Source organism: Oncorhynchus nerka, linkage group LG18 (genome assembly GCF_034236695.1).
Source record: "Oncorhynchus nerka isolate Pitt River linkage group LG18, Oner_Uvic_2.0, whole genome shotgun sequence".
NCBI classification, from domain to species: Eukaryota; Metazoa; Chordata; class Actinopteri; order Salmoniformes; family Salmonidae; genus Oncorhynchus; species Oncorhynchus nerka.
The window spans coordinates 46,142,257-46,159,017 of NC_088413.1; the positions used below are offsets into that span (position 1 = coordinate 46,142,257).

Sequence of the window (16,761 nt, forward strand, 5' to 3'; positions counted from 1 at the left end):
TGTGTGTGTGTGTGTGTGTGTGTGTGTGTTTTCGAGATATTGATTGGTTTGGTAGGGTAGGGTGGTCTAAGGTCAGAAGTAGTAGAAAACCAAGCTAAAAGCTGACAAATTAGTTCGCCATTTTGAGAATTTCAAGGGCAGCAGGGACAGTACTGAGACTAGAAAATAAGATCTCTGGCATGTGGATATTTCTCTCCATCTTTCTCCGCTTAGGGAAACTTTCTTGTCATAAAATTATTTCACAATAAGTTACAATATCTGATGCTGGAATGCTCTTTCCGCCTTTAATGTACATGAATTCAAATCAATTCTTTAATGTTTTATGTAGAAAAAATACACTTGATAAACTACACACTGACTTTCTTGCATATGAACTAACCCATTTTACAGTTCGTTTTTTTTTAACTGTGTAACAATTTACAGATAATCATGATACAAATGACAGTGTTTCCACCCACTGACAGGTGTTTGGTATGCGCGTCTGTATCTGAATACTTCCATAAGGTAGGAGGAAGGTAGTGCCATGCACAGACGGCTCTGTACAGTTATGTCAAAATATTAGTACGGGGAGTCTGACAACATCCACACTGTCAGGAGTGTGAATTGGATTCCAAATGTAGATGTACAAACTGGCACAGAGAATGATTTCAACATCGGATGGAGAGAGAGAGAGAGAGAGAGAGAGAGCAGCACAATTAAAACAAAAAGATATTTACTTGACACATTGGAAAGAATTAACAAAAAAACAGAGCAAACTAGAATGCTATTTGGCCCTACACAGAGAGTACACAGCGGCAGAATACCTAACCACTGTGACTGACCCAAAATAAAGGAAAGCTTTGACTATGTACAGACTCAGTGAGCATAGCCTTGCTATTGAGAAAGGCCGCCGTAGGCAGACATGGCTCTCAAGAGAAGACAGGCTATCACTGCCCACAAAATGAGGTGGAAACTGAGCTGCACTTCCTATCCTCCTGCCCAATGTATGACCATATTAGAAAGACATATTTCCCTCAGATTACACAGATCCACAAAGAATTCGAAAACAAATCCAATTTTGATAAACTCCCATATCTACTGGGTAAAATTCCACAGTGTGCCATCACAGCAGCAAGATTTGTGACCTGTTGCCACGAGAAAAGGGCAACCAGTGAAGAACACACACCATTGTAAATACAACCCATATTTATGCTTATTTATTTTATCTTGTGTCCTTTAACCATTTATACATTGTTAAAACACTGTATATGTATATAATATGACATTTGTAATGTCTTTATTGTTTTGAAACTTCTGTATGTGTAATGTTTACTGTTAATTTTTATTGTATATTTCACTTTATATATTATCTACCTCACTTGCTTTGGCAATGTTAACACATGTTTCCCATGCCAATAAAGCCCTTGAATTCAATTGAATTCAATTGAATTCAATTGAGAGAGAGAGAGAGGTAGATAAAAAGGTTTCATGACATGGCTGGCCGTGTTTGTAATTACATGCTGTCATATAAAAACGGTTCATTAGTGGATACTGTTGAAAGATGACTGGGGTATTCCTTCCCTCCGCTGCCAAGACGGACCCTGATGGGAAATGTGACTGGTACCCCCCTTCCCTCCCTCCCGCTTTCTTTCCCTCCGTGTGGAACACAAAACACAATACCTGCACTTGTTTGAGGCACACAGACTCCAGCCGAGTGTGGAATAATAATAACAATACAGCTAAGCCCAGAGCCCAGTGGTGATGTGGAGAGAGACGACAGAAGACAGGAGGGCTGGGGCTCCAGGTCTGAGCCTGCCTGCGAGGCCTACAGTCAGAAAGCCCAAGCTTCATGTTCCCGCTGTGCATGCAAAGAGGCCATTCATTAAAAACAAGTCTTTCTTGTTATGAAGTCTAGCTATCAGTTGGACTGGACACAAGCCAATCCCTGTCCCCCAGGGGATTTTTTGGGCCTGTCCCAGGAATGTGCCATGACTGGGAATGTGGTATTCCTTCCTGAACATGGCTAATGCAGGTCTGAAACTCCCTGCCCTCCCCACTACTTTGAAATGGAGTATGCCACATGCAGTGTTATACTGTACGTCTCGATGTGTGACTCAATTTCTCTGTTGGCTGGACTTTACTATGAAAAGCCTGGATTGTGATAATGTATGGCACTCTGTTGGCCTTGGACTGTCCATGTTTCAAATATCAACTTCATATGAACACATACAGCAGCTTACAGTGTTCTGACAACACTGTTCCAGCGTCAATCCTCACCACCAAATTTACCACCATGAACATCATTATAGTTACAAAGAAGCCATTTTGTTTTTTAGTTGATACACCATTTTTAAATAACATTTTGCAGTCGTTGCAATATTGCTCTCGAGCTAATCTACCTTATCTGAAAATAATTACAGAAACTTAAAAGAAGCCCTTTTTTTCTCTTGCGATTCAGGTGGGCTTGGGGCCAGACCTTTAAACACACATTCAAATGGTATTCTCTCTCCACAGCTCCTGCAGCACTTTGGGCCCTTACGGGCATTTAATGGGTCTGATAAATAGGGTTTGCAGAGGGCTGATTTCTTAATGCTGATGTATGGTTCTGACGGGACAGGTGCTGGCTCCTCAGCTTCCTAACACCACTGTAATTAATCTCATGTGTCATGTGATGAACCTAAAGCCCAGGTGGAGCCCAGAACAGACCAGAACACATGAATTATACAATGGAAAATCTCAATGGTAATGATTTCCCACCCTGGATGCGCACGAAGGCACGTGGGCGCGCACACACGTGGACACATGTGCAAGCACACACACATTCACACACTCACAGGTAGGTGACTTTGGTCTCCTTGATTTACATTTCTCTTTTATCTCCCTTTTCTTAGAAGAACCGAGTACTGGGCTCCACTTTGAATCACACTTTAGAATTGACAAAGAAAAACATCCTTGATACTTATGCATTTTCATGGATGAGAAGGATATGAGCCATATGTGATTCATTTGCAGCGGCGTCCTTCCATTAATCTGCTGTGTGGGGTGGCGGCGTGACAGCCGCTGGTGCTCGGCCCTGTGCCACCCGAAGAAGAGTTATCTCCTCAGGTCCCACCCTCTGGTTAATAATTGGAGAAGAAAGCTGTCCTGTTCATTAATATGCATCACATTACCATCACTCACTGGCCTAGTTAATGTTTACTGTGCTGTACAGCAGGCCGAATCATAGCAGAGAATGTCCGGATTGATCCTGGATTGTCATTAAGATGTGTTTACACTTGATTTTGGATCATCATTTAGAGCTAGTGACTTTGTGTGAGGATTGAGGGAAAGCAGCTCAAATTGTTTCCGATTATGTTCCGCTATTTAGCTGTGTTGATCCTGCATTGTCATAGTTGTGTTCATCCTGGATTGTCATTATGTTCTGTTGATCCTGGATGGTCTTGTGATATCCAGCATTTTCAAGAAGTAAAAAATACAAAATGTTCACGCAGAACTGTGAGTAACGGATCTACTGTGCTACACCGACAGGGGTGTCGTTGATTTAATTAATCGTGAGTTGGCCTCAGAAGAGAGCAACATGTTTGTTAATTGACATTTTCTCTCTCTCATGCTGGTGGTGGTAACATGTGGGAAGGTGTAAGGTCAGAACACAAACCGTCCTTCCAACTGCCCAGATGGGGCCCACAAACTGAGCAGGCTTGTACTGCTCCACTGACGCCATATGGAACTAGGAACAGAAAATGACTTATTTACAAACCCGCCGGCTTTCGTCCCTTCCGACATGTCGTTCCGACGAACCATCTATCGTGAGGATAGATTTGGAAGTAGGGATTGGGATTTGAAGTTACCTGAGAGAGTTGTAACAGTTGAATGAAATCTAGAATCTGAGGTGGGGTGCATCCCAAATGTCACCCTATTACCTATATAGCGCTTTATGGACCCTGGTCAGATAGAAGTAGTGCACTATAGGGAATAGAGTGCCATTTGGGATCTGGCCTGAAAAAGAACCAGTGTGAATCTGACTGGATCATGGAGAGAGAATGGAACATTATGCCAGAGAAGAAAGGAGCATTTTGTGACTTCACTTCACAAGCACTTCACTTAGATCGGCAAAATCCACGAAAGTCACCAACTGACATTTTGAAACAGTGTAATTATGGGGTGAGCAACTGTTGCAACTCCTCTGTAATTTTAATGGAAAGGAGGAACGTGATGGAGTGCTGTTTCCTTTGGCTAAAATTCCTCTCTGTATGATGCATGCATATGATGTGAAAGGAATGGTAATTGACAATGATAATAATCAATGTATCCATTTGAAGAGTCACTGGGGGACAGCATGTTCGGCTTTCTTCAGTGTCTTGCACTTTCTCTAGCTTCCCCATTGCTTTCTCCTACTGTAACTTTTCAAAATGTTCCTATTTTTCTCCTCTCAACACAACTCTTAGCCCTACCCTATTTATCTTTCTTATCACCCTGGCTTCTCCTATATATTTAACTCTGTGTCAACAACTTGACTTGCTCCTTTCTCCCCCTCTCCTCCCCGGGAGGAGGTGCTGTATGGGCTGCAGCAGTCAGGCAGGAAGCGAAGCAGCTCTTGCTTCTCTCTCTCGCTCTCTCTCTCTCTCGTTTTCTCTGGTGTAACTAGCTATGTGTACACTCTAAATATTAGGGGTTCAACAAGGGTTCTTCTAAGATCCTCAAAGTTCTTAGAAGAATCGTAGTGTTCTAGGCACTGAAAATTGCAGACAAAAGGTTCTTCCAAGACCTGGGGTTCATCAAGGAACCTCCTTAGGTGCCCCACTGAAACATTTGGATTTGAAAGAACAGCAGGCGCAGGAATTTAACTGAACAATGTTAAGATCTCCTCAATTTAAGGTAAGGTTTGTCCCTTGTATGATCTACATTGATTTTGTTTCATGATGATACCATCTATCTTTTCATATTTGTGCAAATCTTTCTAAAACAGAAAATGTACACAATTCAATGGATATCAATCCACAAAGAGGTAATAATATGTAGGCTATAATAATTGGTTGAAGGCTAGCAGTATTGGGTGCAGATTAATGAACTGCTCACTTTTGTGTCTGTGTCTGCAGGTATACAGACGAGGAGGCATACACAGGTATGTCAATTGGTATTGATATGTTATGCAGATCACATTTACCATCCTCCTCCCTTACCTCTTCAATGCAAATCCCACAGGCCTCTACATTATGGACAAGGTATGTGTATGAAAACCATTATCAAAACAGCTTTTTTTCATTCACATTTACCACAAAAACCAAGGTATAAATACAGTTGTGCGCATGTTTTGTTAAACATCTGTTTTGGATTCACAGACTTTACCCTCCTTATACCTGATGAATATAACAGGAAACCTGTTCGATCACCATGCGCTGCAAAATCATTAGGGGTATGGATACGGACAACATCAACATGCCAGAGGATATACCCATTGGACTTGGGGCTCTGCTGGGAGTTTACCTCATATTTAGATTTTTAAAAATTCTGCTTTCCCACTAAAATCATAATAAACACTGACGACTAAAATAGTGTTATTGTTGTTATTGTACTGCATATTAATAATAACATGGGAGGAAGGGGTAGTTAAACAAACATAGCCTAAAAGGTTCTTCAAAAGGTTCTTTGAGGATCCATTAAAAGGGGTTCTTTGAAGAACCCTTTTAAAAGGCTATTCGAAGAACTTGTAGTGGTTCCCCCACAGTCTCAATTTGAATAACCCCTAAAGGATCTTCCAGGAACCTTTACTTTTATAGTATAGCAGGCAGCAGCCAGTGTCTTCAACGGTGTGAGAGAGAGCCCAGCTGAGAGAGAGGCCAGCCAAAAGGGAGAAACCTGTCCATTGCTTGAAGCTATTTGTCTGTTTACTCAACCGTCTTTTGAGAAGGCATGGCACGATTATCACAAAACCAACATCAATCACAATAATGTATGTTCAGCGACTCTCAAAGACAATAGCACTTGTTAATGTTTGTGTCATGGGGTGAAATGACATTACAACAACTGACGAAATAATTAAGCATTAGATTGTTAGATTGGACTGAGGGAGTGTTGTTGTGTTCTAGTATGGCCTGTGGGCCAGCTTGAGATGAATGCTGGTAAACTGGACTCCATGATGGTCTCTCAGGGTGCTATTACTGTAGCTTACTTTTCCTTCCATTACAACCAGTAGAGGTTGCATCTTTTCAGACAGGCTTTGTGTTCAGAACAGACCTCCATGTTTTCTGGCTAGAGATAGTGTCTGTTTCCCAAATGGCACACTATTCCCTTGATTCAACTTGTCAGTAAGTCGACACCTGTGGTTTACGAAGCATGTGACAATTAGATTTAATTGAATTTATCGTGCAATACTTTTGAGTCAAACTGATGATCTAAGAGATGGAACATCCACAGCAGGGAACTCCTTTGATGTCGGATGATGTCAAAATGGGTCAGACAAAGAATGTTAATGGTCAGAAAAGAGCACAGAGAGAAAAGACACTGGCAGAACTACAATGGATTTAGGTTGTAAAACTCAGAGTGGAATATCCCCAATCAGCCTCGATATCAAAGACAAAGTACGGTGAGGAGATACAGAGGGAGTTTTTTTGGAGAGAGTTGTGGCAATAGAGATGCGGGCAGAGGTAGAATTTGACAAAGAGGAATAGGCATAATGAGTTGGAGAGAAGGAGAGATGAATGAGAAAGAGGGACGTGTGGAGTTTTGGATAGAAGGGGGTGAGTTTGAGAGAGGGGGGTAAAAAGTTGGTGCGAAAAATAAGAAATGAGAGAATTGAGTAGAGGGGATAGAGATTTGTAGAGAGGGAGGAAGAGTCGGAGGGACAAATAAAAAGAGAGGAGCGGTAGATGTAGTGAGAGAGAAAGCTAGAGAGAGAGAGAAAGAGAGCGAGCTTCTCTTTGCTCAATAACCCTCCCTCTTCTTTGCTCTCATGTCCCTCCTCTCCTGTCTGTCTGTAGCCCGGCCATTAACAGGCGTCTCTCTGTTGCCAGTCTGTTTTCACAGCCTGCCACCCAGCTCAATGTCTGTTGTACCCAGGGCTTTTTTAGCCTGATAATTTGACTCTGACTGAGAGAACTGGCATATTGAACAAATTAGCTGATTGAACACTGCCACCATTTCTCTCCTAGTCCCCGGGTCTGAGAAATATGTTCATTGTTTTTCCATTTGAGGGGGCTGATGAGGTGTTATGGATGTCTACATGTCTTGGTGGGTGTGCACAGCAAATTATCCAGTGTTAAATCTAACACTGACAGTGTTACATCTAACACTGGTCCAGTGTCTATTCGGGTCCACACTTTTCAGCATTAAGGATAGGTCTCCCGCTAGCGGGACAACCTCCGGTGAAACTGGAGGGTGCGCAATTCAAGTAAATAATCATTAAAATTATGGATATTAAACATTTAGGTACATATAAGTGTCTTATATCGGCTGAAAACATAAATTCTTGTTAATCTAACTGCATTGTCTGATTTACAGTAGCTACTACAGCTAAAACATGCCATGCGATTGTTTGAGGACAGCGCACCACATCAAAATATTTTTCCACCGGCACACGTTCCATACATTCACAAATAACGATTAAATATTCACTTACTTTTTGAAAATCTTCCTCTGAATTGTCATCCAAAGGGTCCCAGCTATAACATCTAGTGTCGTTTTGTTAGATAAAATCCTTCTTTATATCCCAAAAGGTCACATTCATCATTTTGTCAGTAATGTAGCCTTCATCAAGTGAAGTCTTAACCTGTCTAGGACTGGGGTTCGCTAGCAGAACCCCTCGCCTACAGCTAATGAAATTGCAGGGTGCCAAATGCAAATCAACAAAAATCTCATGAATCAAATTTCTCAAATATACAAGTATTAGGCACCATTTTAAAGATAAAGTTGTCGGTGATCGAAAGCTCCACAAACGATTATGTTAGGTCACCACCAACTCACAGAAAAACCCAGCCATTTTTTCAGCCAAAGAGAGGAGCCACAAAAAGCACAAATAGAGATCAAATGAATCACTAACCTTTGATGATCTTCATCAGATGACACTCATAGGACTTCATGTTACACAATGCATGTATGTTTCGTTCAGTAAAGTTCATATTTATATCCAAAAATCTTATTTTACTTTGGTGTGTTACGTTCACTAATTCTAAAACATGCAGTGATATTGCAGAGAGCCACATGAATTCACAGAAATATTCATAATAAATGTTGATGAAAATACAACTATTATACATGGAACTTTAGATACACTTCTCCCTAATGCAATTGCGGTGTCAGATTTTTTAAAAACTTTACAGAAAAAGCATATTTTGAGGACGGAGCTCAGAGCCCAAACCAGCCAAAGAAATATCCGCCATGTTGGGTAGTCAACATTATTCATAAATGGCATTATAAATATTCACCTACCTTTGATGATCTTCATCAGAATGCACTCCCAGGAATTGCAGTTCCACAATAAATGCTTGTTTTGTTCGATAATGTCCATCATTTATGTCCAATAGCTTCTTTTGTTAGGGCGTTTGGTAAACAAATCCAAAAGCGCGTTCAAAAAGTTATATTACAGGTCGAAGAAACTTGTCAAACTAAGTATAGAATCAATCTTTAGGATGTTTTTATCATAAAGGTTCAATAATGTTCCGACCGGAGAATTCCATTGTCTCTAGAAAAGAAATGGAACGAGAGATACCTCTCATGTATGACTGAGAACGAGGCTATAGGCAGACCCCTTAGTCAAACAGCTCCCATCCGGCCCCCTTCACATGAGCAGCCTGAAACAACGTTCTAAAGACGGTTGACATCTAGTGGAAGCCTTAGGAAGTGGAAAATAACCCATATCCCACTGTTTTTTCGATAGGGGTGAGTTCAAAAACTACAAAACTCAGATTTCCCACTTCATGTTTGGATTTTGTCTCAGGGTTTTGCCTGCCATATGAGTTCTGTTATACTCACAGACATAATTCAAACAGTTTTAGAAACTTCAGAGTGTTTTCTATCCAATACTAATAATAATATGCATAATATGCATAATATCTGGAACTGAGTAGGAGGCAGTTCACTCTGGGCACGCTATTCATCCAAAAGTGAAAATGCTGCCCCCTATCCCAAACACGTTTTAACTTCTTATGGCTGCAGGGGCAGTATTGAGTAGCTTGGATTAAAGGTGCCCAGAGGTTCCCAGAGTAAACGGCCTGCTCCTCAGTCACTAATATATGCATAGTATTATTAGTATTGGATAGAAAACACTCTGACGTTTCTAAAACTGTTTGAATTATGTCTGTGAGTATAACAGAACTCATATGGCAGGCAAACACCTGAGAAGAGATCCAAACAGGAAGTGGGAAATCTGAGGTTGCTCGATTCCTACGGCTTCCACTAGATGTCAACAGGTCCTGGTCATGCGCATTTCACATGATAGCGACCTGAGTTCCATGGCTTTTCTACAGACAATGGAATTCTCCGGATTGGAATGTTATTGAAGATTTTTTTTTTTTTTTTTTACCTTTATTTAACCAGTCAGTTAAGAACAAATTCTTATTTTCAATGACGGCCTAGGAACAGCGGGTTAACTGCCTGTTCAGGGGCAGAACGACAGATTTGTACCTTGTCAGCTCGGGGGTTTGAACTTGCAACCTTCCGGTTACTAGTCCAACGCTCTAACCACTAGGCTACCCTGCCGCCCCATTTATGATAACAACATCCTAAAGATTGATTTTATACTTAGTTTGACAAGTTTCTTCGACCTATAATATAAAGTTTTGAAGTTTTCGTCCGACGTTCGGCTGGGCCTGCACGAGCGTTTGGATTTGTGTACTAAACGCCCTCACAAAAGTAGCTACTTGGACATAAATAATGGACATTATCGAACAAATCAAACATTTATTGTGGAACTAGGATTCCTGGGAGTGCATTCTGATGAAGATAATCAAAGGTAAGGGTATATTTATAATGTTATTTCTGTTGACTCCAACATGGCGAATTATTTTTTTTTTTTTCTGAGCGCTGTCTCAAATTATTGCATGGTTTGCTTTTTCCGTAAAGTTTTTAAAAAATCTGACACAGCGGTTGCATTAATAAGGAGAGGTATATCTATTTTCCATGCCTAACAATTGTATTTTCATCAACATTTATAATGAGTATTTCTGTAAAATGATGTGGCTCTCTGCAATATCAGCGGATGTTTTTGGAACTAGTGAATGTAACGCGCCAATGTATACTGAGGTTTTTGATATAAATATGAACTTTATCAAACAAAACATACATGTATTGTGTAACATGAAGTTCTATGAGTGTCATCTGATGAAGATCATCAAAGGTTAGTGATTAATTTGATCTCTATTTGTGCTTTTTGTGACTCCTCTCTTTGGCTGGAAAAATGGCTGGGTTTTTCTGTGAGTTGGTGGTGACCTAACATAATCGTTTGTGGTGCTTTCGCTGTAAAGCCTATTTGAAATCGGACACTGTGGTGGGATTAACAACAAGATTACCTTTAAAACGGTATAAGATACATGTATGTTTGAGGAAATTCTGTTGTTTTGAATTTGGCGCCCTACATTTTCACTGTCTGTTGTCATATCGATTCCGTTAACAGGATTGCAGCCCTAATACGTTTTTAAGTGAATGTGTTATCATTAAAATTGACTGAACAAAAATACAGCCTTACTTTGTTGGCTTAGATTTAACCTAATATCGTGGACTGAAAGTCACATTATGCAGGCTTGTAAAGTGATGTGTAACTCCTATTTGAATCCAGCCAGAGCTGGGAATGTGTATTCACCAGCAGCCAGCATTCAGAATGGTTAGGAAAAATAAGTTATACTGATATATAAAATATATTTCAAAGACTTTACTGAGTTACAGTTCATATAAGGAAATCAGTAAATTTAAATATATTAATTTGACCCTATTCTATGAATGTCACATGACTGGGAATTCAGATAACTTAAAGAAATGAGTGGCATGGATCAGAAAACCAGCCAGTATATTGTGTTACCACCATTTGCCTCATGCAGCGCAACACATCACCTTCACATAGAGTTGATCACGCTGTTGAGTCAGGCATTTTGAAATGTTGTCCCACTCCTTTTTATTGGCCTTGTGAAGTTGCTGGGTATTTACGGGAACTGGAACACGCTGTCTTACACTTTAATCCAGAGCATCCCAAACATGACAAACAAGGACTGATTTTGGGAAAAACTGCTATATTGAGCCATAAAAAAAGGTTATAACCATAGCGGATTTTTTTGGGGCCTTCTAGAACCTTTTTGAATGGTTGTTTATAGCAGGGTTTCCCCAAACTTTTAATGTATTTATTTCTAAGTATAAATATAAAACTAACAACAGGTATACTTTTTGCCCTTTTCTTATAAGAAAGGGTATGGGATACCCTCACTCAATTTGAGCCCAAATACACCAAGCCCTTCCCTGACACTGAGGTATTTAACGAGTGCATGGGACAGTATTGGAGGATTTGGCTATACCAACATCTATGGATAGCACTCCGTTCGTCATCCTCCTATTGTAGTGGGCCAATGAAATTATATCTTGGGAAATTCCCCTCTTGATGTGGCCAAGCCTGCGCTAACATATCCTGTAAAGATCCATTTATATCTTTTTAATTTTTTTTGTCTGGGATTCGGATTTACCAGCAGCAGCACCACTGTCATCGGGGACGTGGAGTGACGAATCTGAGCACGGGTCCTAGATATTAGGGTCTCCGCTGGCAATGTTTGGAGGTGTGGCTAGCCTGGTGAGACCACCTGTTCTTGTCCACCCAGGCAGCTGTCATCATCGGTGGAAGTGGATAGCCCTGACTCGCCCTCTTTGCTGGTAGAACCAGTGAACAGGGGCTCGTCTGTCGCTGTGAATGAATGGCCTTTCCTTGAAGGCTTGTTGTTCTCCACACCAGCTGATGGAAATTGTTGCACGCTGATACATTTCAACAGCGAATCTCTTTTGCTTAGAGAGTGTGCCTCTTTTCTTATTTTTTTATATTTTTATATATATATATTTGCCTCCTGAAAGTTGTCTCTTCGACATGGTAGAAAATCTGGTTGCAAATCTCTATAGCTTACTTTTTATGTGAAATTATTTCCACTACAGTGGTTGTTCAACTAAAAGTTTTGATATTATGCTGCGGGATTTAGAGGTAATCAGTGGGTTAGTACTGTACCCCGCGTCACTGCTTCATTGCTCCAGACCAGCACAAGGGGGAGTTAGAGCACTGATTATGTTTTTGGGTCCCAAGGCACTACTGTGTTACTGCCTTAATCACTAATCATCACACACAAACATAAAAAAAACAGTACAATAGTTTAATTTGCAGATTCATTTTTATTCATGTGATAATCACATGTAAAAACACACACATATCACCATCGCTACCAAGGATAGTGGGCGTGAACTTCGGGAGAAGCAGGGATGGAGTGGTAGCGGGAACTGCAACAATGGCTATGAGCTGGTGGCTGGGACAACGCCGGCCATGCAGTAGCCGATCAGGGGCACCGGAGTATACAGTTATTGGCTGAGTCAGGTGATCGAGAGGAGCAAGAGCAGCACACACGTATGTTGTGACAACCTTTTACCAGTTGTAGGGAGGCTATGTAGATTCTCATTAATGGAGACACCTATTTCCAAACCTTTTTCCATAAAACATATTAAAAAATATGCTAGAATGGAGTGGAAGTTATGAAACTCCCTCCCGTGGTTCTTTTTAAGGGAAAAGTCCTCAATGGAACTGACATTAGGCTAAAAGTGGATAATTATACATTTTCCTCTGTTGACCATCAAGTAGCCTATTAATGTAAACTCAGCAAAAAAAGAAATGTCCCTTTTTCAGGAGCTTGTCTTTCAAATATGATTTGTAAAAATCTAAATAACTTCACAGATCTTCATTGTAAAGGGTTTAAACACTTTCAAATGAACCATAAACAATTAATGAACATGCACCTGTAGAACGGTCATTAAGACACTAACAGCTTACAGACGGTAGGCAATTAAGGTCACAGTTATGAAAACTTAGGACACTAAGAGGCTTTTCTACTGACCCTGAAAAACACCAAAAGAAAGATGCCCATGGTCCCTGCTCATCTACGTGAACGTGTCTTAGGCATGCTGCAAGGAGACACGAGGACTTCAAACGTGGCCAGGGCAATGTCCGTGCTGTGAGAAGCCTAAGACAGCGCTACAGGGAGACAGGACGGACAGCTGATCGTTCTCGCAGTGGCAGACCACATGTAACAACACCTGCACAGGATCGGTGCATCCGAACATCACACCTGCGGGACAGGTACAGGATGGCAACAACAACTGCCAGATTTACACCAGGAACGCACATTCCTGGGGTGAGATTTGTGTTTATTGCCAAAGGAATGAGCGTTACACTAAGGCTTATACTCTGGAGCGGGATCGGTTTGAAGTTAAAAGTAGTCAGATTAGGCTACAGGTAAAACACACTAAAAAATGTTTTAAAAAATGGTTGTTGTTGACAAGCATATTCAGTTCTTACACATATTATTAATATTGAATTCAGCGAAATTGTAACCACATCTTCAGTAGCCTATTCCAGCAGGCTGTTGGGAAACACAATAACTTCTTATTACGAAATCGCCTTCCTATTCATGTTGAATAAATTAGTATATGTATATATTTTCCCACCTTTATTTAACCGGGTAGGCAAGTTGAAAACAAGTTCTCATTTACAACTGCGACCTGGCCAAGATAAAGCAAAGCAGTTCGACACATATAACAACACAAAGTTACACATGGAGTAAAACAAACATACAGTCAATAATACAGTAGAAAAATAAGTGTATATACAATGTGAGCAAATGAGGCGAGATAAGGGAGGTGAAGGCAATAAATAGGCCATGGTGGCGAAGTAAATACAATATAGCAATTAAAACACTGGAATGGTAGATTTGACAGTAGATGAGTGTGCAAAGTAGAAATACTGGGGTGCAAAGGAGCTAAATAAATAAATAAATACAGTAGGGGAAGGGGTAGTTGGGCTATGTACAGGTGCAGTGATCTGTGAGCTGCTCTGACAGCTGGTGCTTAAAACCAGTGAGGGAGATAAGTGTTTCCAGTATTTGAACTAAGAAAGCTGCTAAATTGTTCAGTTTACATCTTGTCTCCATCTTGTCTAGACTACTGTAGACTATATTAAATCAGATGTAACCCTATAGGCTACCTGCCTTTATCTAAGCAAACTATGGCAACATTTTGTTAAATAACCCAGATTTTTATCTGTAGCCTGTCTATTGAAATGACAAGTCAATCTTGCAAATGGGCCATTTATAACATCTGGCACATAATAACAGCACAATTGCCAGAAAATAGCCTAGCATTAGTGTTTTTATGTTCGTGTTAGTGTTTTTATGTTCTTGCGCAGAGATTTCGAGATCCTCTGTCCAAGATGGCGCCAAAGAGGATGGCTGACGTTTTACATGCTCCTAACAAACTGGGCTATTTTGTACGTTTTTTTGAGTCTGTAACTTCTTTTTAAACTTAATACATAATGTTGCTGCTAATGCCTCTTATGACTGAAAATATCTTCTGGACATCAGAACAGTGATTACGCACCTCAAACCTGAAGAAGATTTTTCCTTTAACAAGTCCAACGAGAACGATATACTGCTTTCCCGGGAACAGGCCTAAATCGGTGTCATTTGCGTGAAGAAAAGACGGAGGAAAAGGTGCGCAGGTCGGCTGCCTTCTGAGAATCAGTACGCGAGTGAGTAAACTCCCACTGCCATCCGTTTTACTGGCTAACGTGCAATCATTGGAAAATAAAATTAATATGATTAAGATTACCCTACCAATGGGACATTACAAAATGTAATATCTTATGTTTCACTGAGTCGTGGCTAAACGACGACACAGATAATATAGAGCTGGTGGGATTTTCCATGCACTGGCAGAACAGAGAAGAAGCTACGTCTGGTAAGACGAGGGGTTGGGGTGTGCGTCTATTTGTCAATAACAGTTGGTGCGCGATGTCTAATGTTAAAGAAGTCTCAAGGTATTGCTCGCCGGAGGTAGAGTACCTTATGATAAGCTGAGACCACACTATCTACCGAGAGAGCTATCATCGATATTATTCGTAGCCATCTATTTACCATCACAGACCGATGCTGGCACTAAGACCACACTCAACCAACTCTATAAGGCCATAAGAAAATAAGAAAATGCTCATCCAGAAACGCTACTCCTATTGGCCGGGGACTTTAACCTGTTAGTACTCTAGGGGCAGTATTTCATTTTTGGATAAAAAGACGTGCCCGTTTTAAGCGCAATATTTTGTCACGAAAAGATGCTCGAATATGTTTGGAATTGATAGTTTTGGAAAGAAGACAGTCTTACGTTTCCAGAAATGCAAAGATTTTCACTGTGAGTCCCTTAGAACAAATGCTTCGGGCAAAACCAAGATGTATGACCGACCAGGAAATGCACAGGATTTCTGAGGCTACGTTTTCCATGATCGCCTTATATGGCTGTGAATGCGACAGGAATGAACGGACTCTTTCTCTTGTTTCCCCAAGGTCTCTGCAGCATTGTGACGTATTTGTAGGCATATCATTGGAAGATTGACCATAAGAGACTACAATTGCCAAGTGTCCCTCTTGGTGTCTGCGTGGCATTCGGTGCGCAAAAATCAAGTCCCAGTATTTTTCCATTCAAATCTCAGAACAAAGCAGGGTAAAAGGACGGTGCTTTCAATGGAGAGAACTATGACAAACCACCTTCAGGATTGATTCAAACAACGTTTTCTATGTTTCAGTCGATATTATGGAGTTAATTCGGAAAAAAGTTCGACATGTAGGTGACTGAATTTTCGGTTAGTTTCGGTAGCCAAATGCATAGTAACAAAAGGGAACGATGTGTCCTACACAATAATCTTTCAGGAAAAACTGGACATCTGCTACGTAACTGAGAGTCTCCTCATTGAAACATCTGAAGTTCTTCAAAGGTAAATTATTTTATTTGATTCCTTGGCTGGTTTTTGTGAATATGTTGCGTGCTAAATGCTAACGCTAAATGCTAAGCTAGCTATCACCACTCTTACACAAATTATTGATTTTCTCTGGTTCTAAAGCATATTTTGAAAATCTGAGACGACAGGATTGTTAAGAAAAGGATAAGCTTGAGAACAGGCATATTTATTTCATTTCATTTATCTGTAACGTTGCGTTATGGTAATGAGCTTGAGGCTGTAGTTACGCTACCGCATACGGGTTTGGGCGGACTATGAGGTTAATGCAGGCAAACTTTAATCAGTTATACCAAATTCTTACCAGCATGTCACATGTGCAATCAGAGGGAAAAAAAACTCTTGAACACCTTTACTCCACACACAGAGATGCATACAAAGCTCTCCCCCGCCCTCCATTTGACAAATCTGACCATAATTCTATCCTCCTGATTCCTGCTTACAAGCAAAAACTAAAGCAGGAAGTACCAGTGACTCGCTCAATATGGAAGTAGTCAGATGATACAGATGCAATGCTACAGGACTGCTTTGCTAGCACAAACTGGAATATGTTCCCGGATTCATCCAATGGCATTGAGGTGCATACCACCTCAGTCATAGGCTTCATCAATAAGTGCATTGACAACGTACTCCCCACAGTGACCGTACAGTAGTTCCTCCTTTAAAAGTTGCGAGCTTACGCTGCGGGCCTTAGAGGTAATTTGTGGTTCAGTACGGTACCCTGCGTCACCACTTCATTGCTCCAGACCAGCAAAGGGGAGTTACAGCACTGGTTA

The 16,761-nt window shown here is 40.7% G+C and overlaps 1 protein-coding gene and 1 long non-coding RNA gene across 2 annotated transcripts in view; both read left to right on the forward strand.

Annotated features, from left to right (window-relative positions):
* The window catches only part of si:dkey-87k14.1 (leucine-rich repeat transmembrane protein FLRT2), a 56,940-nt gene that overhangs the window by 13,383 nt on the left and 26,796 nt on the right, over positions 1 to 16,761 (forward strand). The gene's annotated exons all lie outside the window — the stretch shown is intronic.
* On the forward strand, positions 996 to 5,515 carry LOC135561563 (uncharacterized). The gene is made up of 3 exons (XR_010459560.1): positions 996 to 4,854; positions 5,076 to 5,201; positions 5,319 to 5,515. It is a non-coding gene; the product is annotated as an uncharacterized LOC135561563 (long non-coding RNA).